We start from the raw sequence: 25,315 nt of genomic DNA on the forward strand, positions 1-25,315 counted from the left end.
TTCTCCCTCTCCCACTCCCCCTGCTTGTGTTCCCTCTCTCGCTGTCTCTCTCTGTCAAATAAATAAATTCTTTAAAAAAAAAAAAAACAAAAACCTCCTCCAAGCCCAGCCGGGTTGTGAGAAGAGTAAGGAAGCCCTCGCAAGGCAGGAGCTGAACCGGACAGGCATCGGCCTGCAGGCCAGGGCCCACCCTGAGGCTGCCACCCGACTCGGCCACGCTCATCGGGTCACTGCTAAAAGCCACGGCTAAAGGCCAGGAGACCAAGCCGGGGTCTGAGCAGGAGCAGAGGGGACTGCGGCTCCCCGGGGTGGGGGGAGGCTGGCCAACCTCTCTGCTGAAGGGACGCACCCCTGCCTGGCCCTGACGCTGGCGGGGAGGGCTAATCAAGAAGGAGGAGTCCCGGGGGGTCCACGACCAGAGATCACCTGGCAGTGGTTCGGGGGGGGAATCCGGACACCCCCGAGACCCGACAGACACGGCGGCAGAGGCATCCGGAAGTGCGTCCCAGGTACGGCCCAACCAGGCAGACACAGACACGTATCCTCCCTGGACGGGCACGTTACCAACCTCAAAACAATGTCTGTGAAACACTACAAGGCATAAAATCAAAAGCAGGGGAAAAACCCAGGGAGTAGAAGTCAGGCCAGGACAGACTTCAATTACAGGAAAATCTGATCTGACCACAAAATACATCTCCACACCAGGCGTGAAGAAACAGGCAGGGTCATCCAAGGAGCCAGCGGCTGTCGGGGACTGTCACTCAGCAGCCGCACAGCCCTGGGTCCCGTAAGCTCTCCCTGCGCCTCAGTCCCTCCCCCGCCACAGACAGACAGTGACGGCCAGACCCTGCGCTGCGCGAGCACGCAGGGATCAGTGAGGCTGCGAACCACCCACCACCACCAACACCAAAAACGGTCAGGCACATGTGAACGCATGCGAAAAAAACTGTTACTAATTAAAACTAAAAACGAAATGAGTAGGTTAAATAGTCCATCAGATGTGGCTGAGGAGACAAGCACTGAACAGCGAAATAGCACAGAGGAGAGAAGCAGGAGGGCAACCCAGAAAGACACGAGTGACAAGTATGAGCGGCTGGGGGGGCACAGGGCAGAGGGAGGGACATGGACCTGCGCTCACCGGAGGGCCGCACGGGGACAGACGTGCGTCAGGTGCAGGAGGCCCACAGACACTTTCAGAACAGGCGGAGAGCCCTGCCAGCCCGCAAACCCGCCTGGGAGCCGCCGTGCTTGAGACAGCGGAGGACAGGCCCTCGGACAGGCAGACAGACAGACAAGGGGGCGTCTCGATTGCTGTTTACCCTGCGGTGCTGGGACACCTGGGGAGCCCCTGGGAAAAGGTAACTTAGAGCCACAAAACACACACACACGCACACACACGCGAGTGTAAATGCCATGCGGACCAGGGACCTAGCTGTAAAAAATGAAAGAATACAAGCCCCAGAACAAGACACAGGGGTTCCTCTGGAGCAGGAGCAGAGGAAAGCTTTCTAACTGCAACTCAGTAGCCAGAAGCACTTAAAAAAAAGAAGAAATTGGTCAATTTGAACCATGCTGGGAGGGGGTTTACATGGCAAAGATGTACCACAAAGAATTAAAAAAACAGTGGACAGATTGGGGCAAAGTATTTGCAATATACCTCACAGATCAAAACTAGTATTCCTGATGTATAAAAAACCTCTTAAAACTTGTGGGAACAATGACCAAAATCCTGACAGAAAAACAGGCCAAAGGCATGAGGAGCGAGTACAGCCCCCACACCGAGCTTCCACTTGTTACCGGTCGGACTGGCAGAAAGCAGCAGGCTTCGCTCTCCACACCGTGTGGGCACAGACGCACGCAGGCCGCAAGGGGAACGCAAGCTGGCACATGCTTCGCACCGGCAAACTGGCCAAAATCGAACCCAATTATGTACCTGCTCACCTTCCGTAGGAACCCCTCTGCAGGTGAAGTCGGACGATGCAGGGGCGGTGGAGGGAAGCACATGTGCACAAGGTCATCCCAGGGCAAGTGCAGGCCAGGGGCTGTGGGGACACGCTGGGGCGTGGAAATGCCGCGTGCGACGGAGCTACCGGGACGACATCCCTTAGGTGCAAGACCGAATCCCGATAAAGTACACGCTGTATTTGTTCTTTTGTCCAGAAAGCAAATCGGGAGAGCAAGGGTGGGGCCGGGGGGCCACAGGGTGGAAGGACGGGCCCGCTGGGCAGGGACCCCACTCTCTGAGTCCGGTTTCTTACACATCGCTGGCTTTAGGGGCTGCACTAATGTCTCACATACTCAAAAAATGAAAATAAATAAACTCAGGGGCACCTGGGTGGCTCAGTCGTTAAGCGTCTGCCTTCGGCTCAGGTCATGATCCCAGGGTCCTGGGATCAAGCCCCGCATCGGGCTCCCTGCTCAGCGGGAAGCCTGCTTCTCCCTCTCCCCCTCCCCCTGCTTGTGTTCCCTCACTGTCTCTCTCTCTGTCAAATAAATAAAATCTTTAAAAAAAAAAAAAAAGAAAGAAAATAAATAAAATCAAAAAGTATGAGGAAGGGGAAAAAATGAAATACAAACAGTAACAAAATGAACCAAACCACATTTCAAGGGAGTAATGCAAGTGCACGAGGGCGGGGCCGGGGGCGCTAAGAACGATCCCAAGTAGCTCTGAGACACAGTGTTCGGACTCTACTTGGGACTATACGCCCTCAACAAATAGGGAACCCCGGCTGGCGGGTTTCTTTCTCACAGAGGCACAGATTAACGATTTCTTTCCGAGCATTCTGGAATTAAGCCAATAAGTAAGGAGATGATGGAGACTGGGAGCAAAGTTTCTCATCGTGGGAGGAGGGGTGACAATATGGCAAAGAGAGAGGGTGGTCCGTGGACCTGTGACGCTGGGCTGGAATGAGAAGTGTCGGTGTGAGCTCTGCAGTTCACGTGGACACACGGAACACCCCCTAGGCGGGAGGGTGTGTGCGTGCCCGCCCCATCCATCTCCGAGCCCCGCCTGCTCCCAGGCCACGGAAGCGGTCGGCACTAAACGCCAGTCCCCGAGAAACAGAACCTCCTTGGGAAAGAGCAGACCCCAGGTGTGCGGCAGGGAAGGCACCAGAGAGGCAGACTACCTTCCTGCATCAGAGAGAGCAGAGGGGGCCCCCGGAGCACTGGGGACCAGTCAGAGTAGCCAGCATGCAGGGGCTGCCACTGGGCAAATGAGGACACTATGGGCACCAGAATACGTCATGTTAACAAAGGCTTAGAACCCAGTTAATAAAATAAGAATCCATGACCCCAAATTCATGTAAATAAATAAGCAAATAAATAAGAAAGAAAGGGAAGTCCTCTATAGGAGAAAGCTGGCCACGGCATGTAGTGAGGACAGCACGAGAAGCCCACCATTCAGCCACCATCATCATGGCACACGTGGCCGCTGTAGGAAGAGGGGACTCAGTGAGGCTTCTGTCATGCAGAAGTCTGGAAGTTTCTATCACCAAAACCATCGATTGGTTCTTGGACTTTTCTACTAACTACTGGCAAATAGGAAATAGGTGGGTTGTAGTCAGGGACTCTTTGGCCTTTGAGTGAACCTATTTTGGTTCTGCAGACCCTAACAAAACTGCTGGCATCACAGCGACACCCAGGGGCGGTGCCGAATCCCCTTCTGTGAGCACGAGGCCTCCAGAGCGTCCCAGCCGTGGGAAAGCTGACTTCCACCTTCTGATCATCTTCAATCTATTCATTAAAACTATATACTTCCTCCCAACTGGGGGGGGGTAATTATGAAAAGTGGAGTACTTATTAATCTCCCATATTTCATAAACAGTCTCCTGTACCTACGTGAATTCTGTAGTTTCCCTGCAATGACAACATTCCCGCCATAAAACCCTCGGTGACAACCAGAGAATGTGCTCTCCTAGTCTCTCCCCCGACATTCTGTTCAGGGCTTCCATCTCTGTTCCTAAGTAAAACTTGCATATAATTTTTGTTTTCTTGTTGTTTCTAACAGGTTCTAGAATTAGGGCACTTCCATCCCATAAAATAACACTTTTCGAGGCTTAGAAGCAATTTTGAAGAGAGCAAAGACACTGCGTGAACTTTGATAAAACACAGAGCAATCTCTTAAGGAGCAGGTTGTTTTTTTTTTTAAGATTTTATTTATTTATTTGAGAGAGACAGAGAAGGGGAGAGAATGAGCGGTGGGGAGGGGCAGAGGGAGAGAGAGAGAGAAGCAGACTCCCCGCTGAGCAGGGAGCCTGATGTGGGGCTGGATCCCAGGACCTGCAGATCATGACCTGAGCTGAAGGCAGACGCTTAACCGACTGAGCCACCCAGGCGCCCCAAGGAACAGGTACTTTTTTTTTTTTTTTTAAAGATTTATTTATTTTTATTTTTATTTTTTTTTTAATTTTTTTATTGTTATGTTAATCCCCATACATTACATCATTAGTTTTAGATATAGTGTTCCATGATTCATTGTTTGTGCATAACACCCAGTGCTCCATGCAGAACGTGCCCTCCTCAATACCCATCACCAGGCTAACCCATCTTCCCACCCCCCTCCCCTCTAGAACCCTCAGTTTGTTTTTCAGAGTCCATCGTCTCTCATGGTTCTTCTCCCCCTCCGATTTCCCCCCCTTCATTCTTCCCCCAAGGAGCAGGTACTTTTAAGAAACATTCAGTTGGGTCCTTTACCAATAAGTCCCAAGTCTATCCAAGTTCCTCTTAGTGACAACTAGCTCGTGTTGCTTCTCAGCAGGGAAAAGGATGCTTCTCTTCTGGGTTGAGTGTAGACATCGGATACGACGTACGCTCTGGGACACCGCTGATGGTGGCGATCTCACTTTCCAGCTAAGTGCTGAGAACCCTTCCTTCCAGGTGACGCTCCATTCTGCTCGTGCAGAAGCCCTACTGTGTGCACTGTGCACAGGTCCCTTCTGTCTGGCAGCCGACAGCAGCCTCCACCCCTCCGGCTGAGCTCAGCGCCCCGCTGCTGACGGCATTCTGCCCCAGGCCAGGCGGCCCCGCAGACCCCAGCGCCCTCCATCCGAGCACGTGCAGCGCAGGGAGGCAACAGCGTGAACTCTCACTTTGATGGCAAAAATAAAAGTGTTCATTTATTGGGAGTGTTTCTACCTAAACTTCCTATTGGACGTGTTTTCTTCTTTATTCTTAGATCTCTCTTGGCTCTTCTGTTTGTTTTCGTGACACTTCTAACACTGTCATCATTTATTTCCCGTGTGATATATTTTTCGGACAGTTTGGATCCAGAAGAAGTATTCTAAAGATCCCCACTCATCTACAGTCTTTCCTGAAGTTTGCCTTTTTGCAAATTGACAAACAAATGAGAACAAAAATTCTAGTAAATTCATTCTTCATCAGCTGCGTATGTATTTACATAATAAGCCATAACAATTTATAATTAAATGCAACATAAATACAAGGCATACATAAAATAATCAATCATTTTCAATAGCTGTAACTCCTGCCCCGCGGTGCCCGTGGACCTGAGGCGGTGCGGCCGCGTCGGTCGTCCCTGGGGCCCGCCGGCCCACCCAGGTGGGACCACGGAGAGGCCCAGACCTCTGGGGTCCAGTGCACCACCCCCCCCATACACACCCAAATAGGAGCAACACTTCCCCTTGACTCATCACTCCTCCTCGCCTCCTTGGGCCTGAGGGTCAGAACACCAAGGACAAAGTAATTGTAAGTGCTTTTAAAAATATACGCCTATCAACACCAGATGGCTTAGAACAGCAGTTTTTAGCCTCAGAGCCCCTGCATCCTCTTATAAATTACTGAGCACCCCAAAAGCCTTTTGTTTATGTGGCTATACATATCGATATTTGCCATATCATAAGTTACAACTGAGATTTTTCAATGTTCATTTAATTCATTTGAAAATAATAATGTCACTGAACGTTAACATGAATTACCTATTTTAATGAAAAAATAAGTACCTTTTCCAAAACACAAAACAAGTAGCGAGCAGGGTGGCACTGTTTTACGTGGGCGAGCCTCTGTGGGGTCTGGCTCAGGGGAAGTTAGCGGGACCGTCACACGGGCTTTGGTGTGTCGTCTGTTGGGACAGGTCGTTGGGGTGGAAGAGACTAAGGCAGCCCACGTCACAGAGACATGGCGGGAGGGCGAGCGCGTTCCCAGCCCTGCGGTGCCATGGGCTTTCTGATTCAGTGGCATGTGGGCGCCTGGGCTGGGCCGCTCGGGTGGGTGACAGTGTGGCCGTGACCCCCAGCAGTGAGGACGCCGCCAGCGAGCCCCGAGGGCCCGGCTGCATCAGGGCTGCACTGCGAGGGCTCCCAACCCCGCCCGAGTCTGCGACACCGCGACCTGGTCACGTGCAGAGAACCGAGCTCGCCCCGAGGCTGACACGTGTCATTAGACACCATGCGGGGGGTGGGGGGGTCCAGGGGCTCCAAAACTCCAGGTTCCACTTGAGAGCTGAAATGTCATCACTGGTAACACAGCCTGTCAGCTGTTTTCCTTCAAGTGACAGCCGAGCTTCATTTTTAAGAAAGTATCTGGCAGGCGCCCAAGTCTGAACACCCACAGTTTATTCGTCAGTTATCCTTTCAAGGACAGATGGTGTCCCACAAAAGAAGGGCTCGTTCAGCGGGCAACCTGGCCACACAGCGCTCTCCTGGGGACGACCGCCACGCCGGTCCATGGCACCCACACAGCGCTCTCCTGGGGACGATCGCCACGCCGGTCCGTGGCACCCACACAGCGCTCTCCTGGGGACGATTGCCACGCCGGTCCGTGGCCAAGGGCTTTGTGTGCGCGGCCCACGTGGTCACACAGAGCTCTAAACCTGCACCTCCAGGGTAGAGACTTAAACACTCAGTAACAGTAACAACTGTCCTGCCTCATCGAAAACGATCCTAAGTGAAACTGCAGGGCAATGAGGAACCCGACGGTCACGGGCCCATGCCTGCCGTGGCCCCGGCAGCTTTGCCCATGGCACGCCCACCCACCAGGGGAAACGTCAGCCCAGCAAAAAGGAAAGCCACCTCTTGACTCTTACAAACACAGCTTTGACCTCGTAGAGCTCCGTGGGGGCCCCAGGGGCCCACCAGCCACACCTCCACACGATGCATTCAGAACTACAAAGCAGAATACAGTCGGAAAGGAAAAAGACCATGAGTCTCGAGACGAGGTTAAAAAAAACTCACGCTTGCTAAAGTAGAAGATTCTGCATACAAGAAAATGGGGTTTTTCAATGATTACTGCCCAGGCCGGGTACCAGGTCCAGATCAAGCTGATCTCCTTTTCCGCAAAGTCATTCGATCAAGTCGCTGCACACGTCCCAAGCTCTCAAGCACAGACTGTGGCAGAGCCCAGCTCTCCCGCAGGATGTGCCCCCGGCCTCCACAGCCTCCGGACCCCACCTGCCCGGCTCGCACCTGCTCTGGACACACACCCCCACCCCGTCCACCCACGCGTCCTGCCAGCCCTGTCTCCCCCTCAGCCAAACCCACATCAGTTCAGCATCCCGCCTCTCACCTGGGATCCCCCAGCGGCCACCTCACTGGAGGTGACCACCCAAGAGCGTATCATGAAAACACAGATGTCACTGCCCTGATCGAAAGCCCTCAAAGCCATCATCAAACTCAGAATCCATCCTCGCTGCTGGGCCGGCCACGCACTTCCCCGGCACACCCTCTCACTCCCCAGCCTGCTGCACCGACACCTGACACCACACTGGATGTGCTAAGTTTAGAGGCAGGAACACATGACGCTGAGGAGCACAAACTGCCTGGCAGAACTCCTTGGGCGAGTGACTTCTTTCCCCGAGTCCTCTGTTTTCTCATCTGTAGAATGGGGATGCCGTAGGGATCATAAACCTACTCCCAGGCTGTTACAAGAATTAAATCTGCAAAGACGGAAAAAGCACTTAGAAAAAGGGCCAGTTACACCTAGGCTCACCCAATGTTGGCCATTTTTACTATTACATAGTAATTTACTTGTCTACTGTTTGATGTCCCCAGGAGCACTGAGCGACACCGGGCGGGGGCTTCTCCTGTGTGGTTCGCCAGTAGATCCTGGTGCTTAGAGGCTGGCACACATAGGAGCAGCTCAATGTCCCTCACTTCAGTGAGTGACGTGGGGACAGCGGCAGCAGCGGAAAACTCTGGGCCGTTTCTGGAGTTTCCGTCCGCCGTGGTGCACGGCCACTACATCACAACAGCGGCCCCCGTCGGTCTCCTGGCCCCGTCGCCCGCAGCCCCACACACAGGACAGACAGGTGGCGTGAGCCATGGCTGCGGGAGCGCGCGGCCTGTCCTCTCTGTCTATCGGTAAAGGAGCCCTGCATCAGAGCGGCATCCTCACAACCGGCCAGTGGCCGCACGGCCACTAACATCTGAGGGGCAGCCTGGTGACGCGTGTTACCCATGTGTGCACCCTCTGTCTCAGCAATGCTATTTCTAGGCCTTTATCCCGATAAATCTAGAATGAAAGCAATCAGCCCCAAATTCAAAGACAGAGATCTAAGAGCATCCTGCTGGAGTGTTAATTACTCCAGAATAAAACGGGAGTCCCACTAGTAGAGGACTTTTAAGGACAGAAATAGTACACGGCTACCACAAGCACCCCTAGGTTCTACGGTGCGCACGGCAGGTGCACATACGCGTGGGCGAACCGATGCCCAGGTGGAGAATCTGTGCAAGGTGGAACGTGGTGCTCTCCTGAGAATGGTGTCCCTCAGCTGCCTGCGGTCTGCTCGGGACACGAGGGTCTTTTCTTTTTCATGTCTTTCAGCACTGTGTGGATTTGAGACGACCTTAACTTTTAAAATCAGAGGGAAGAAAGTATTTTCCCGTTTATTAAATAAACTGCTTTCACGAAAACAAAATCGGTGAAGCTGGCCGATCCTTTGAGAGCCTGCTCTGTGGAAGAGGGGCGTCTGGGCGTTCCGTGGGATCAGACAGAGGAATGGAACTCAGTCTCTGCCTTCCAAGAGCTGGTGTGGAAGCAGGAGGGAGGAAGGCCCGCACTCATGCCTCTGTGTCGGGTCCCTCCCAAGCCCGGGCTGGCGCAGAAGGAAGGCCCAGGGGCAGCAGCACAAGCAGCTGACGGCCGGCCACTCCATGGCACGCTGCAAGGGAACAGCGACGCTCAGGGACGACGGGTCCCACACACACAGGCCTGTGCAGCCAAGAGGCCCGTCCCCCCAGGCAGGCAGAAGGATCCCCAAACTCCCAGTGTTTACAAAAAAGACAAGAACATACATTGCTACTGAAATGTTTAACTTACAAGAAACTGAAATTTTCAATATGAAATATATCCTCTGTAGCTTCCGTATAATGCAAGCTACAAAAAGTGTATCTGGATGGGGCCACACACACACACTAGTGCGCCTGACAAGGGCGGGTGTAACTTCTAAAATGCTAAGGATCACCACGGTTGGAAGTGGGACATGGATGGCAGCGAAAGGAGAGAGCTGTAATGGAACCACAGGAAACTGGGTACAACGTCCTGGGACAACGCTGAATTTCACCCACACCGGCCACCACGCAAAGGCAAGACTGCAACCACAATGAGCAGAAAGAAACCCGGCCCGGGGGCAGGCATCCCAGCAGAAAAGCACTCTCCACCACTCACCACTGCGGACCCAACAGGGCGGCCCACACCGTGCGCTCCCCGAGACAGAGAAGCTGCTGAAACAATAGCAATCTGGGTCTTTTAAGTGGTTGCAATTAAATACAAGGACAGAGACATTTAAATGCATTTAAATAAAATAAATAAATCCTGTAACAGTAAAGTTCGCTGTGAAGCCCACAGCCCTGGTATATTTGCCCTGGCAGGTGCTGGGCCAAACCCAGGAGTCTGCCATGCGCCAGCAGCGGCTCCCCCACCCTGCAGCCCGCCTGGGATTGTGTAGAGGCCACTGTCCCCTGGGTCCCCGGGAAGATACCCACCCATCAGAACACATGCAGCCAAGTGGAGAGAGTGACCTGCTGAGGCCAACTCACGTGGGGCCATGGCCAATGGCCCGCATCCATAGGGAACCTAAGCCGAACTCCGCCCGTCTTCTGTAGAGAGCCATGGAGGCCACCCTCAAGCTCTCCACCCTGGGGAGGTGGACAAAACAGAAGGGGGTGTGGATAAGGTGCCGACTTAGGGACACAGTGGCAGGGACTGGAGCTGGAGAGGGAGAAACTGTAAATGTGGGTGCGACATCCCAGTGGATGAAGGACACCATCTGTGCTGACACGGGATTGTACGTGGCTCATCACGCTTCCATGAGAAACAAACAAGAACCTCCACAACTTTAAAAGCAAGCCAGGTCCTCTTCAACACCAGTGCTGGGACAACTGGATCCACAGGCAAAGTGTGAGGTTGGACCCCTACTTCCTCACACCATAAGCAAAAATTAACTCAGTATAGACTGATCACCTACACAGAGGAACTAAAATCATAAAATCCATAGAAGAAAATGGGAGAATCTCATGACCTTGAATTTGGCAATGGGTGCTTAGACCTGATACCAAAAGATACGAGCAACAGGAGAAAAAGATAAATGGGACCTCATCACGATTAAAAACTTGGGTACAGGAAGAGCCATTACAGAGTGAAAAGACAGGCCACAGAACGGGAGGAAATATTTGCAAAGCACATATCCAGAATACAAATGTATCCCACGACTCAGCAACAGAATAAGAATTACAAAATGAGCAGAGGACTCGAAGGGGTACACACAGCCAACAAGCACATGAACAGACGCTCCATTCATCAGACATCAGGGAAAGAAGGGTAAAGCCACAGTCAGATACACCTCGCGTTACTAAAACGGCGAGCAGTCAAAACCAGCTAAAGCGCGGAGATACTGGAACACTCCCGTGTTGCTGGGGGGGGTGGGGGGTGGGATGTAACAGGGTACAGTCACTGCAGAAACCAGTTTAGTGGTTTTTCAAAAGTTAAACATGGAATTACCTTCCGGCAATTCTACCCCTAGGTGTGTACCCCAAAGACCAGAAAGCAGAGACCACATAGACACTGGCCCGTCAACGCCACGGCGGCGTTATTCAAAAGAGCCAAAAAGTGGAAACAACCCACGTGCACATCCACGGAGGAAGGGATAAACACAGTGTGGTCCATCCACAGGATGGAATATTATTTGGCCTTAAAAAGGAAAGACATCCTGACACAGGCTACGAGAGGGATGAACCTGGAGGATACTGAGCCGCTGAAATAAGCGAGCAGCACAAGGACACACACTTTCTGACTGCACCTGTGAGAACCCTAGAACAGACAAATCCACACACAGACAGGAAGCGAGGTTCCGAGGGGCCGCGGCAGGGGGCGGGGGACTCAGGGTTTAGTGGGCACGGAGTTTCTGTTTGGGAAGATGAGGACGTTCTGGAGACGGACGGCGCTGATGGCTGCATGACAGCGTGAAGGTACTTAATCCCACCAAACTGTACACTTAAAACTAGCTAAAGGGGTCAGTTTTATGTTATTTATATTTCACACCAAAAAAAACCATTGTTCAGTGAACCAGGAAATTAGAATCTGTTGGTAAACAGACAGACTACAGGAATACCCAAGCGTCAAAAGAGAATAAGGGACTGCTTTATTAAGTGATCTGGAATGATCTTCAAGAAGTAACATGAAAAGCACAAAGAGTTGAGAAAAAGCAACAGAGGGGAGTATTTTTTAAAACCTGTGTGATTTCCTCAGGAGCTCCCGGGCGTTTCTGTGGAGCATCCCAGCGAAGCCAGCAGCTTGCTGCCCTCCCTCCCCAGAGCACCACATGCACAACACCTGGGGAACTCTCCCAACGGCGACATGGAGCAGGTGAGCAGTCTGCACGCCAGCCCCATTCACATGGAAGACACCCCCGGTCATGTTCCTAAAGAGAAGCGCAACACAAACCCAGAGACTCCACCTTCACCAGCCCTGTGAGTTCAAGCACGAGACACAAAGAACAAGGGAGACCACATCACTCACTTCTGGTCCCTAGCAATCTGCACCTGCTTTAGGAAAACACCACGCTTTGACTGTAACGATTAACTAACCTAACGGCCTTCCTGAACAAACGTTTCAGAATCTTTGATCTGCAGAACCCCAGGGAAGCCGCAGCCCGGGCACAGACGAGAGGGCCAGGGCTGGCTCTGCCCTCCCCAGCCACCAGTTTCTTCAAGCACATGGCTCAGCCTCACTGTCCCCGCCTGGAACAGAAGTAGCACCTATCCCACTTACATAAGCTAATGGCATAAATGAAGCAAGCTCAGGCCTTACGAACATCCTCTCCATCCCGAGGGGCCGGGGGATATGGCAGAGAAACAGCATGGCCCTAGCGTACTGCGTGCAGTAGAATACACAGAATACACAGTGGGTTCAATACACCTGCTCTGCGGCCCTGTCTTTGAGCCCCGGTGCTCAGGGAGCGACTCAGCCCTTGGCTGCTCAGCTAGAATAGGGCAGGCTCTTCTCGATGTTACATAGAAGTTAATATAATCAACACCTCGGATTTGTTTATCATTTGCGATTCTTCCTTAAAATTAGGATCCTCACCACAGCTTCTATGCACAGGCTAAATGCAAGCGGAAACCGAAGCTCCTGAAATCAGTCAGCTCAACGGCCTGGCCAGATACGGACTTGGTCTTGGGTCTGCTGTTGTATGGGCCCCGGACACAAGTCCCCAAAGTGTGCCCTGTGCCCTGCAGGTACCCAAAGCAAACCTGGAGACTCACTGGCCAAGTCCAAGGGCATGGCCACGTCCCACCCAGTCCCTGCCCCCTCCTGCTTCTCCTAGCGAGCCGCCCCAGACAGCTGTGCACTGCCTGGTTACTGCCTGGCCTGCACAGCGACCACCCCGGGCCAGATGGCTGTCATCTCCCCTCCTGAAGTTCAGTGAAGGTCCATCCCGGGCCCTGCCCACTACGTGCCCTCAGCACCTACCAGCGCTGCCTCCTGGGGCCGTGCTCTCACGTGCCCACTGGGAGTGTGCGCTCCTTGAGAGCACCCGGGAAGCCATGATTTTGGCATCGTCACCCGTAGCAGGGCCCCATCACTACGGCCAACTGCCTGACCCACCCATGAGAAAACTAGAGGCCAAGTTCTTCCTTCTCATTACCCAGGAGGAGCCACGGTGCGGGGCTGTGTGCTTCATCTCAGCCACTGTGTGCTTCATCTCAGCCAGAGCATGCTAACTAGTAAACTGAGGCCAGCATGGACAGCAGTCACTTGTTTCTGGCCTCTTCTGTGAGCCAGGCAGAGCCTGGGAGGGTGCCTCAGATGAAAGGGCTCCCACAAGAACAGATCAGGACGCATGCAGCCCAGCAGCTCTCTGAAGCTCTCCGATGCTGTCGGAAAGGGCCTGGAATACATTTTGCAGAGTGCCATGGGAAGCCCTAGGGCCCAGACAGCGAGGGCCACGCCGTACCACTTCAGGGGTTCCCAGAGGCTGAAAGAAGGTTCTGAAACCTTTCTAAAGGTTACAGAAGACCCACTGGAAGAAGGCAAATATTCCCCATGAAGAAGACAGGGTCAGTAAAACAGGGAACTGGGAGGAAGAAACACAACCATTTCAGTAAAAAAATCCCATCTGTGCAGCCCTGTCCCTTGACGACAGGCCAGGCACTTGCCCAGCTCAGAGCCCTCAGCCCAGGGCTCGTCCGTGCACAGGAAGGTGCTAGGCGCCTTTATCTGCGGCTGCCTGGCCTGCAGTTCCTCGGGCGGGCCGGCGCTGGCCGAGCGTCAGGAGCGGTGGAGCTGGGCTTGGTGTTTATGTCTGCCCCAGACAGTGGAGGGTTTATGACGACTTACTGACGCAAGAGCTCCCCGACGCCGCATGCCAGAAATTAATCAGGGGAAGAGGAATTCTTTTCAAGAAACCACTTGGCTGCCACTGCCCTGCCTGCAAGGCTGAGTGTAAGCTGAGCTCTCCCCCCAGGCCCCGGGGCCGCCAGGGAGCAGCCGCACACCCGGGACTCACAGGGTCAGGCGCAGGCAGAGCCCCTTGCAGGGAAAGCAAGGACCCCCGAGCCCCAGAACTGGGGTGGAAAGTCCCGCTGCAGGGCCTGCCCCACATGCCATGAACCACAACTCCCCAAACACAAGGGGCGTGCACCTGCCCTCTCTGGGCCCAGGCCACTCCAGAAGGCCTCATTCTGAGGGTCAAAGTGGACCATGGCCAGCCGTGCAGACCCTGAAGAGGCTTTCCTATTGGGAGCAACGGGTGCCCCCAATCTTTGTCATCTGTTGCTAAAATCCCTTTCTTAAGAGTTGTATTGTAGGGGTGCCTGGGTGGCTCAGTCGTTAAGCGTCTGCCTTCGGCTCAGGTCATGATCCCAGGGTCCTGGGATCGAGCCCCGCTCGGCTCTCTGCTCTGCAGGAAGCCTGCTTCTCCCTCTCCCCCTCCCCCAGCTTGTGTTCCCTCTCACTGCGTCTCTCTGTCACATAAATAAAATCTTAAAAAAAAAAAAAAAAAAAGAGTTGTATTGTAAAGTTGACTATCACTAATCACCAAAGCAGAAAGTTAAAATACAGAGGTTTGATCCTGGTGCCTCAAGTCGGTGTGGCAGGGCTGCCCTGGGGGCCGGGCTGCGTACCCAGGAGGGCAGAGGGGCAGCACCACAGGCTTCTCTCACCACGCCGAGTCCCGTGCACCCCTCCATGCACAGGGCTCCCCTCTCTGCCGCCTGTGCCCCCAGGGCAGCCCCTGCAGGGAGAGATACTCAGCAGGTGGGTATCGGTGGGGAAGGGGGTGGCTGACCTGTGCAAACACCCCTACTCAAATCTTCAGAAATGATGTCAGAGTCATTCTGAAATTTCAAACATGGAAGGATGCAGGGTATTTGTATTTATCAAAAAGGGCATGAGTCTGACAATGCTGACAAAGCTGAAACTTGCCAGACACTCTAGGACAGTTCCTAGATGGTTCCGGATCCCTATGATGATGACAGAGGCTGACATCCCGGGCACCACCGGGCCCTGGGCGACCTGCCTGCCTCATGGGATCCCCACAACAACCTTGGTAGGTGAAGCCTCTCATGGCCTCATCTTGCAGAGAAGGAAACCAAGCCCGGGGCGGGGCGGGGGGGGGGGGGGTCTCTGATCACCTGGGGAGGGGCTGGGGCCAGACAGTCCTCTTGCAGAGGCAGTCCATGAGAGCAAAGGGGAGAGACTGAGGCAGGACACTGTGAGTGGCCCCCGAGTGGCCTACCTGCAGGCTTTCCATGGCCACAGAGCCACGGGGCCCCGACTCCTGATCCTGCACCATCCCCCTGCCCCCCCGTCAACCAGCGTACCTTCTGTCTCGCTTCATGATCCTTCTGGCTGTGAGGCGGACACCGAGAAGGGGCATACGGAATGCGTGCTCCTGCCATGCCACGATTTGCTGGAGTGTCACCCTCTGACTCAAAAAGGGTGTACACAGCTATGGGACTACACCTCCGCAGCGCTGCGGTCAAGGGGGCGCTGCCTCCACCATCGCTAGCTAACGACCCACTAACTCCTAGCTCCTCCAGAGAAGCTCCCAGGTCATGACGTCATGGGGGCTGCACTCCCCACCGCGAGCACTGGCAACAGAGCCAGGGAGGCAGGACTCCCAGGCCCCAGCTGGGAGCTCAGCCCGAGGGACTCCTGTTTCCTGGACGGAGATACCCCAAGCACCATGAGGAGGGAGGAGGTCCCCAGTCCATTGTCAAAGGGCACCCTGAGTCTGGACAGGAGACACCATGCATGGTCAAGCGCAAAAAGGGACAGCTGCTTATGCTGTCTAGTTCCAAAGGACTACTGGGGACCCCAGTCAGCTGCCTGGAAACAGGCCTTGGTACCCATCCCAAGCACCCAGGGCTGCAGAAGGTCACAGGGAGAAGTGCAGCTAAGCAGGAATGCCTGAGTGCTACCCTCCATGACCACCATCCCCTTCCCCTGCTCCAACATCTACTCCGCATCACCAAGTGGAAACGGACCACCATTAGCCCTGGGAAATGGCAGGTGTTTACAAGTCCTCCAGCCTTCACACTGTGTTTCTTTTGTTATCTCTAAGGAGGACGCAGATTCCAGAAAACTATCTAACTGCAATGCTCAGATGGTCTTCTGGTCCTAAGGCCTCACCTTCTGGGGGGGGGGGGGGGGGGGGACACTGACTTCCTTAAAAGTAATCAATAGGTAATTCAATTTATAAATACAATTTTATTTATTTTAAATGATTTAAATTAGGGGCGCCTGGGTAGCTCAGTCGGTTAAGCGTCTGCATTCGGCTCAGGTCATGATCCCAGGGTCCTGGGATCGAGCCCCACATTGGGCTCCCTGCTCAGCGGGAAGCCTGCTTCTCCCTCTCCCACTCCCCCTGCTTGTGTACCCTCTCTCGCTGTCTCTCTCTCTCTGTCAAATAAATAAAATCTTTAAAAAAAAAATGATTTAAATTAGCGCTCATATGAATAAAATGTACTTCTAAATGCAATAGTCCAAACAAGGTATTTATAATCTAACCATATGATATGAAATGCATGAGTTACAAAACAGAAAAGGTAAAAAAACAAAAAAAAACAGAAAACGTAAATTTTAATGTGGAAAAATAGTCCCCCTCCACAGCAACCCCCCCCAACAACAAAATCATTAAAAAATAGGAGGTATCTTACACTCCCACCCCCAAGGATAAAACTGTGCTGGCCTGTGGCTTACTTCCAAACGTTCTGGCCTTGGCTTCCACTTGAACGTGAGGATCATGGAATCTCAGAGTGGGAAGGAATGAAGATACCATTTAATACAGCCCGCTGGCTCCACGCATGGCGGAAATGAGGCCAAGGGAGACCAAGTGGCACATTCGACCTTTGCCCTGCCCGGAGGAAAACCCGATGCGGACATAGTCGTGACACTAAAGACATGAAAAGCAAAGCCCCACAGATTCCTTCTCAAGCCAAACCCAGAACAAATTCTTCATTTATATTGGGGGTAAAAACAACTTGGCAAAACCCAGGTGCGGAGGGGCCGGGGAGGGCAGGCGGGCAGGAAGTGCTCCACAAGGGCACTTAAGCACTCAGATCTGGGAGATTTTACCACTTAGAAGGTGTGACAGAAATCACCTCATAAAATACCTGAATAAAAGCACAATAAGAGCAGCTCAGGGCTGAAGATAAATTTCACTTTAAAATATGCCCAGCAGTTACGTCACCGCAACATAAAGATCAATGCCAGCCTGCAGTCACCTGGAAACTTAAATAAGAATGAAGGTGGACGATGGCAGACAAACCTCTCGATCATGACACTGGGAAGGCACGACGAGCACGGACAAGTAAACCTCACCTGCCACTCTGCCCACCGCAGACCGGCTGCTATCACACTAATGCTTCGGCCAAGGCCAAGGAGGCCTGGCTGACAAACACGATGAACACACACACCACAGAGGCCTCAGAATCAGACAGCTACCGAGGCAGCGAGGACTGGAAGGGCCAAAATGTGAGAGGAAGAGATGGAGGGGAGGGCATATGTGAGCTCGCGTTTCCCCCCTCCCCAGAGGTGTGTGCTGACAAACAAGCAGACCCCGTGGAAAGGAGATGGGGTCAGAGCCTGCAAAGGTGGAGGGGTTCCTGGAGACACCCAAGCTCACAGCTGGGGTGCTTGCATACCAGGAGTAAGGACGAGGAGCACTAGGCTGGCCCTCGCAGACACTGAAATCAGACATTTCATAAAAATAAAATGGTTATTCCAACAAGAAAGTGTAAAATTCTACATCTGTACGGACTTAAAATAGCATCAAAATATTCAAAAGCAACGGACAGAACTAACAGGAGGAAGGATACTAACCTGTGATTACAGCAGGGGTTTAAGTACCACTCCCGGCAACTGGCAGGAAAAGAAGGCTGCAGACCAGTGGAGTCGGGGGCGAGCACTGGAAGCAGCGAGCTTGACACGGCCGGCATGATCAGGAGGACAAGTCTTACCTGGCATACTCTCTGCCCGTGTACATTAAACATGTACAAAATCGACCATACGGAGGCAAAGCAAAACTCAAGGAATTTTCAAAAACTGAAATAATATACAGTAAATTCCGCGACCAAAGTGAAATTAAACTAGAAATCAATAATGTAAGCAAGATATTAAGAAATTTACAAACAGGTAAAATGAAGAAATGCTTTCTGAGATAACCCCTGCATCACAGAAGAAATCCAAAAGGAAACTAGATATTATTCTAAGCTGAATTACAATGAAAAATAACATACTTGCGCAATCCAACTAAAGCCATGCATAGGTTAAAATTATAGCTTTAGGTCCTTGTAGTACAAAAGAAGAATGTCTGAAAAAAAAATTCAATGACCTAAATATTTCACTTAGTTAAAAAAAAAAAAAAAGCAAAGTAAATCCAAAGGACAAAAGGAAGCAATAGCAATCCAATAGAGATAATCAAGAAAACAAAACATGGCAGCTGAAAAATATTAATATCCTAAGCAAATGCAATGAAGAAAAAAAGAGAACAAGTAAACAATATAAAGAATGAAAAAGGAGGCATCACTTCAAATCCTACATACATTGCAAAGATGATGCAAAGGTATTTGAACAACTTTATATTGATACATTTGAAAATTTAGATGGAATGAAAAAAATTCTAAAGAAAAACCAAACACATTAAAACTGACACAAGAGGGGCACCTGGGTGGCACAGTCAGTTAAGCATCCAACTCTTGGTTTCAGCTGGGGTTGTGATCTCAGGGTCCTGGGATTGAGCCTAGGTCTCCATGCTCAGCATGGAGTCTGCTTGATATGCTCCTCCCCTCTGCCCCTCCCCCCAACACACACTCTCTTCTCTCTCAAACAAATAAATAAAACCTTAAAAAAAAAATGACACAGGAAAAAAGAGAAAATCTGAATAGTCCTGCATCCGTTGAGGGTGCAATTTACAAAGAAAACAGGTTCCAAGTCAGAGAAAACTTCAAATTCTTCCAAATACCTAAGGAAGAAATAACCTCAATCTTATATAAACTCTTCAAGAGAATTTGACAGCGGTCACCAAACTATGGCCTGCAGACCAAATACAATCTGTGGCCTGATTTTGTACCATCTGCTAAGAAAGACTGGTTTTTACATTTTTAAGTGGTTGTTTAAAAAAATTTAAAGAAGAAGAAAAATATACAATAGAAGCCGTATATGATCCACAAAGCCTAAAATATTTACCATCTGACTCTTTAAAGGAAAACTCTGTCCACCCCAGGATTAGACAAAGAGGAACAAGCCCCTGACACTTTAAGGGGCAGCACAACCTGGACGTCCAAACCTGACAAGGCTATTTCAAGAAAAGAAAATCACAGCTCAATCTCACTCACGAATTTGGATGAAAGAAATTAAGCTAAATGTAAGCAAAACAAATCCAGTAGTACGTAAGAGTAATACATTAAAGTCAAGTTGTATTTATTAAGACATGCAAGGCTTAGCATTCAAAAATCAACTGAGAAAATTCATCACATGAATCAAAGGAGAAAAATCATATGATTAATAGATGTAAAAAAATCCAATATATTGAGCTCAATCAAATCAAAGTACCATTCTGTGGACTAAAAAAGATCAAACATCTGCAATGTAATATGGTTCAACCTAATATTTTAACACCTACTTCTGAGAAAAACTCAGCAACCCTGAGAACAGAAGAGAAATGCACTAATGTGATAAAGCCTATTTACAAAAACCTATAGCAAATTTTGTACATGGTGATGATATACTGAAAATTCTTATCTTGATTTTTGTCCAAGACAGACACATCCACTATCACCAATTCTGTTTAACATTTGTGTGAAGGCCCTAGAAAACGCAATGACACAAGAAAAAGACAAAATGCTTAAAAATGAGCAAAGAATAAAACATTCGCTATCCATAGACAATAGACATAAAAAGCACAAAAGAGCCTTCAGATAAACCAGTATAATATGAAGTAAACTCTGCAAGTGGTCTACAGACAGGTGGCTATAGAAAGATTAATTATATTTCTAAATACAAACACACAAACAAAAAACTTTAAAAACAAACCAGCATCAAAAAAAAAAAAAAAAAAGAGGGGCGCCTGGGTGGCTCAGTCGGTTAAGCGTCTGCCTTTGGCTCAAGTCGTGATCCCAGAGTCCTGGGATCGAGTCCTGCGTCGGGCTCTTTGCTCAGCGGGGAGCCTGTTTCTCCCTCTGCCTGCCACTCTCCCTGCTTGTGCTCTCTCCCTCTCTCTCTGACAAATAAATAAAATCTTAAAAAAAAAAAGTAGAAATAAATCTAACGAAAGAAATGAAGGACATCTACACTGGAAACTACAAAATGTGACTGAAGAAATTAAGGAAGACCCAAATAAATAAAAAGATACATCATATTCATGGACTGGAAGACTCAAAAGACACTGATCTTAAGGCAAATCAATATAATACCAAAGGTAGGTATTCTGCTAACATTGAAAAACTGATTTTAAGTCATAAGGAAATGCAAAGGGTTAAGAAGAACCCAGACAAGCTTTAAAATGGTCAGAAACTGGAAGAGCCACATGACCAGATGTGAGGACTAATTCCAAAGCTACGGCTGGTAAGACGATGCTGTGCCGGCACCCACGTGGACAGACAGAGCCACGGGCCAGAATAAAGTCCAGACACAGACCTCCAGGTATTACCTCCCTGAGGACCAGCTGGCCCCGCAGAGAAGTGCAGACAGGGTGAAGGAAGGAAGGCCAAATGAATATCCAAACGGGAAAAGTAACCCTCAATTACCTTCAATTACTACCTCACATCATGTTCTTTTTAAAAATCAATTCCAGGTGGACCTTAAATCTAAATGTGAGTGGTAAAACAATGAAACTTCTAGAAAATAATACAGAGTATCTCCATGACCTTCAAGTAGGCATAAATAAAACCACCAATAAAGTGGACTATGTTAAAATTAAGAACATCTGTTCATCAAAAAAAAAAAATCATTAAGGGAGAAAATAGCAAAGAAAATAACCAGCAAAGAACTCATTTCTCATCCACATAAATAACTCCTACAAGCCAGTCAGAACAATAAAGACAACCCAATTTTTAAAATGAGCAAAAGACTTAAACAGGCGCTTCCCCGGAGAGGGCATCCAGCTGTCGAGTGCACACGCGGAGCGGTGCTCCCAGCGACCAGGAGCACGCACGGCTCACGAGGGCATGAAGAAGAATGACAATACTAGGCATGGTCGAGCGCGGGGGCCGGTGGGCCTCTCTGAGTGTAAATGGGTACGGTCAACTGGAAGAACTGATTGGCACACACGTATCTTATCAAAAGAAATACACACTGACGTGGACCGACAGCCGTACCCAAGAAGGCTGTGGGAGCATGCCAGGAGCAGCCCACACTGGAAAGCCCCTGAGTCCTCCACAGCTGAACGCATGTGTTGTGGCGTGGTCCTACAAGGGAACATTATACACCCACAGAATGAACCTGCGATCCGAAGCCACAACCTCAGGACATCCACAAACACACTGGTGAGTGGAAGAAGCCCAACAAAATGAGTAAATGTTTTATGACTGCATTAATATAAAGTTTAAAAACAGGAAAAACTAATCCAAGGTGTCAGGAGCTAGGCAGCTGATTCCCAGCGGGGGGACGGGAGGTGCAGTGACCAAGAGGGGGCCCAGAAGGGGCTTCCGGGGTGCTGGCCTGCTCCATTTCCTGGTGGGCATGGCAGTTACAAGGGTCTTCCTCCGGTGGGACTCCACCAGCTAAGCATCCTAGGTCTGTGCTCCCTTCGAGACGCCCGGGGCACTCCAGCAAGAAGCTCACGCGGGACGGGCGCTCTGTACTGTTCACAGCAGCCACGCAGGAAGATGGGAAACAGAGTCACTTCTGCCAACAGTGACCTACCCAGTGCCTGACACTATGGCCACGCACAACCATGAAAGAAAGAATAAGGAAACTTTCTGTGCTCATTTACAATAATCCAGAAAGGAAAAAATACAAATGCTGACATGTCTACGGTATAGCACCATTCACGCACCGGGTAAGCTGGAGAATATCTGCAAATCCACTTTCTTTTCTCAGCTCCGACGTGATCAGGAGGCTGTATTACCACGTGAGCAGAGGGAGCTCCCGCGCACGGCACCCGCCACGACCTGCACCATCTGCCCCGCCAGGAACCTCCGCCCTTGGTGCGGCGCCCGGCACGGTTAACGAGCCAACACTCGACACGGCGCTGGGCATCATGTCCCCTCAGGCTCCTCCCGGCCGTGACAGCGTCTCAGACTGTCCTGACCGTACTGGGGGACAGGGCAGGTGTCCGCCAGGACACGCCTCTTACTGGACGCTGAGGCTCCCCCCACGCTTAGGCGAGGGAGGGAGATGGCGCGGACGAAGCGCCGCCCTTGTCTTCATACAGATCCGTTTGACACCCACGACCCACATTCAACACACCCCAGTCCCCCCCGTGGTCCCGAACAGCCACTGGCTGCCACACAAACAGCAGTCCTCCGAGGACACCGGCGTCGGGGCACGTGGGCCTCGCCGCCCGCACCCGCACGACGCACCCTCGGGCTCCGGGGAGGCTGGCAGCGGCCGCCGTGCCCAGGCCCCACGCGGGGCCCCACGCTCCCCTGCCACGCTGCTCTGCCAACAGAAAACCCCACCTGAAGCCAGTTAGCTCTCTGCTCACGGGAGGAAATCAGGACGCAAGCGAGGAAACGAAACGAGGCCTAAATCTGGCCGACACGGAGCAACGATCAAATGCTTCCGTCTTCGTTATGCACCGTGGTGACGAGCGAGGCCGCTCCCTTCCCCTCCTCGGAGCTCCCGACCTGTATGCAGGAAGGAGCATGAATGAACGGCCAACTCCTGCTCCCAACAGACGGCCACGGAGGAGCCAGGCTGCCCCCCCCCACGGCCCTGGCTGTGCGCGAGCGAGCTTTCCAGGAACGGCGCGCACCACCACGACGACCGCCCAGGCTGAGGGCCGCAGACCCGGCCCCGCGGGAGCCATCGCAGCCCAGCCCAGCCCGGGCTCGGGACAAGGGACGAACAAGGACAAGGAATGCTGGCTCGGAAGGAAAAGCAAATGGGAAATGTCTAATCCCAAGGGCCCGGCTTAGAGAAAGATCCAGAAATGGGTCTGAGCAGAGGCCGTCGCACAGGGATGGCCTTGGAGGAAGGTGCGGCTCAGCCCTACCCCACCAGCCGGTGCTCACAGAGAAGAGAGAACTCCAGAAGGGGCAGAGGGAAATCTCTGTTCTCAGCTGGGTGGTCCACGCCACCAGCCGCAACTGTCCCACCTCCGTCCCCAAGCGAATTGCTCTGCGACCTCCAGGGCGCCTCCCGTGCAGCCCAAAGCTGATGTATCGCGAGGCCCGCTGCCTCTCCTCCACACCACCCTCCCCTCCCTCTGCTCGGCCAGGCAGCTTCCCTGGCACCCTCTCCTCTGACCTGAGCCTGACCTGGGGCCCCACCTCCCTTCACTCAAGAAGCACCTGAAACTCTTTCTATGGGATGCCTTTCCCAACCTCGGCAGAGTGCACTGAAGTCTGGGATTCCTGGGCCTGCTCCTCAGCTCCTAGCCCCCCACCCCCAAGTGCAAACATCACAGCCTGGAGCGTCTAATGCTGCTGAGTCTATCACATCCGAAGTTTACTCAAGGTTGTCTTGTAAATCCGAAACTAGAAGCTGATGTTCTAAACTCACCTATCACCCTATAAAACACGAGCAAGTGAACTCCTACCCTTTCTCTTGGGCAGCTTTCTAAATCTGCGGCAGTTGCCACGGGATTTGTATGGACTTGGAGGTACCTACTCTCAAACTGAGAGAGACCACTGTATTCAATGAGATTCTCAGCTCAGTTGATCCAGAAGTTTCCATAAGCATCCAAGGCAAAAGTGAGACGCAGCCACGGAAAACATTTCAAAAGCCACAGGTAGAAGGTTCTGGAGCAGGATTCTTGGGCCACAGAAGGCATGGCCCGCACCTCACAGCTCATGCCTCACGCCGAGAGTCTATCCGAGCTTGGTTTCAGCTTCTCAGTGATAAAGAGTTTTGTTTCCAACAAGAGCAACTGTGTAGATTTGACTTGAAAGGTTTCCCAAAAAACTGTGAAGGCATAGGAAACCTGTATTTAACAAAAACCTGTGAAAACTATGTTTTTAGTTTACATAAAACCAGAAAATACAGAACCTGGCTTTGTAGAAAACAATGGGAAAGATGTTATCTTGGTTAGTGATTTCAAGCAATATCTCGAAATGAATATAGGAACTCATGCATGGAGGGCTACCTGTCTGATCCTGTGCGGGGGACACTGGGTGCCTCTTGGATCCAAACTCCTCCAGGTAAGAAGGAGGATGACCATCCGACCAGGTGCGGCAGGCCAGGCCCAGTGATACTGAATGTCCACCCTCTTTCTGGTGTAAAAGGCTCTGGTTTTGACTGTAACTATAGGACGGCCCTACTTGGAACCCTACTCCCCAGTGCCGCAGTGGAGGCCTCTCCAGGGAGGAAGAACAAGATCCCCTACCTATCTGCCATATTGCCACCTTCTATGAAACCACAACGCAGGCGCTGGCCTGGAGGCAAAAACCAAAGCCAGGGGCCCTTCGAAGGGCCAGGGCCTGGTCCAAGGCTGCATGGTCCCACCATGGGGACAAGCGGGCCAGGCCAACAAACCCCACAGACATTCCTCCAGCAGAGGCAGCACGGCTGGCACACAGAGCTGTCTCTGCCCCGTGGCTCACCCAGCCCCTCCCCCGCCCATCCCCCAGGGGAAGCCCAAATGTTTCAGAACTGGAAACTGTTGAGAAATACTAAAATGATGTTCTTTCGGGCAATTTAAGCCAGTCAAGAAAGACACAAATTGCTCTTTTCCTCTCATAGATGGCTGATGTTTGAAATAACATCCCTCAGCCAGAGCAGACTCATCCCTTAGCATCACTCACACACACGCACACACACGCGCGCGTGCGCGCGCACAGCCCAGAGTCCCCCGACATCTACTAGGAAAGGATTATAAATGCCACTTCCTCAGGAGCTACAACTGTTGAGGCCGCACCCACGCACACTGGTCTACCAAATCCACACATAACAGGAGCCACGTGCAATCAGAAGATAGAAGAACACCTACAAACACAAGCATCCCAGCCGGTGCTTCTCCTGCATCTAGTCCTGTGGCTCCTTGGAGAGTTCAGGGGAAGCCCAACCAAGAGCAAAGGAAGGCACATCTACGTAGATCCAGCCAGGGCCCCCAGGCTGTGTGAGTCTGACCTCAACAGAGGCGCCGGCCAGCTGAGCGTGGACGCACCACGATGGGCCATGAAGAGGCTGGGAACCCCGCACCCCCCGTGTCTTCCTCTCCAACACAGCTGAGCTAGGACGGTCTCTGCCGCCCGGG

The 25,315-nt window shown here is 51.7% G+C and overlaps 1 protein-coding gene across 7 annotated transcripts in view; it reads right to left on the minus strand.

Moving 5' to 3' along the window:
- The window catches only part of HDAC4 (histone deacetylase 4), a 296,598-nt gene that overhangs the window by 226,138 nt on the left and 45,145 nt on the right, over positions 1 to 25,315 (minus strand). The window contains exon 1 of one of the 7 annotated variants that reach the window (XM_078071552.1): positions 21,953 to 21,972. The exons of the other annotated variants lie outside the window; for them this stretch is intronic. The gene's annotated coding sequence lies outside the window, so the exon portion shown is untranslated. Of the gene's footprint in view, positions 1 to 21,952; positions 21,973 to 25,315 lie in introns of those variants that run through there. 7 annotated transcript variants of the gene reach the window in all.

This window comes from Halichoerus grypus, chromosome 4 (genome assembly GCF_964656455.1).
Source record: "Halichoerus grypus chromosome 4, mHalGry1.hap1.1, whole genome shotgun sequence".
NCBI lineage: Eukaryota > Metazoa > Chordata > Mammalia > Carnivora > Phocidae > Halichoerus > Halichoerus grypus.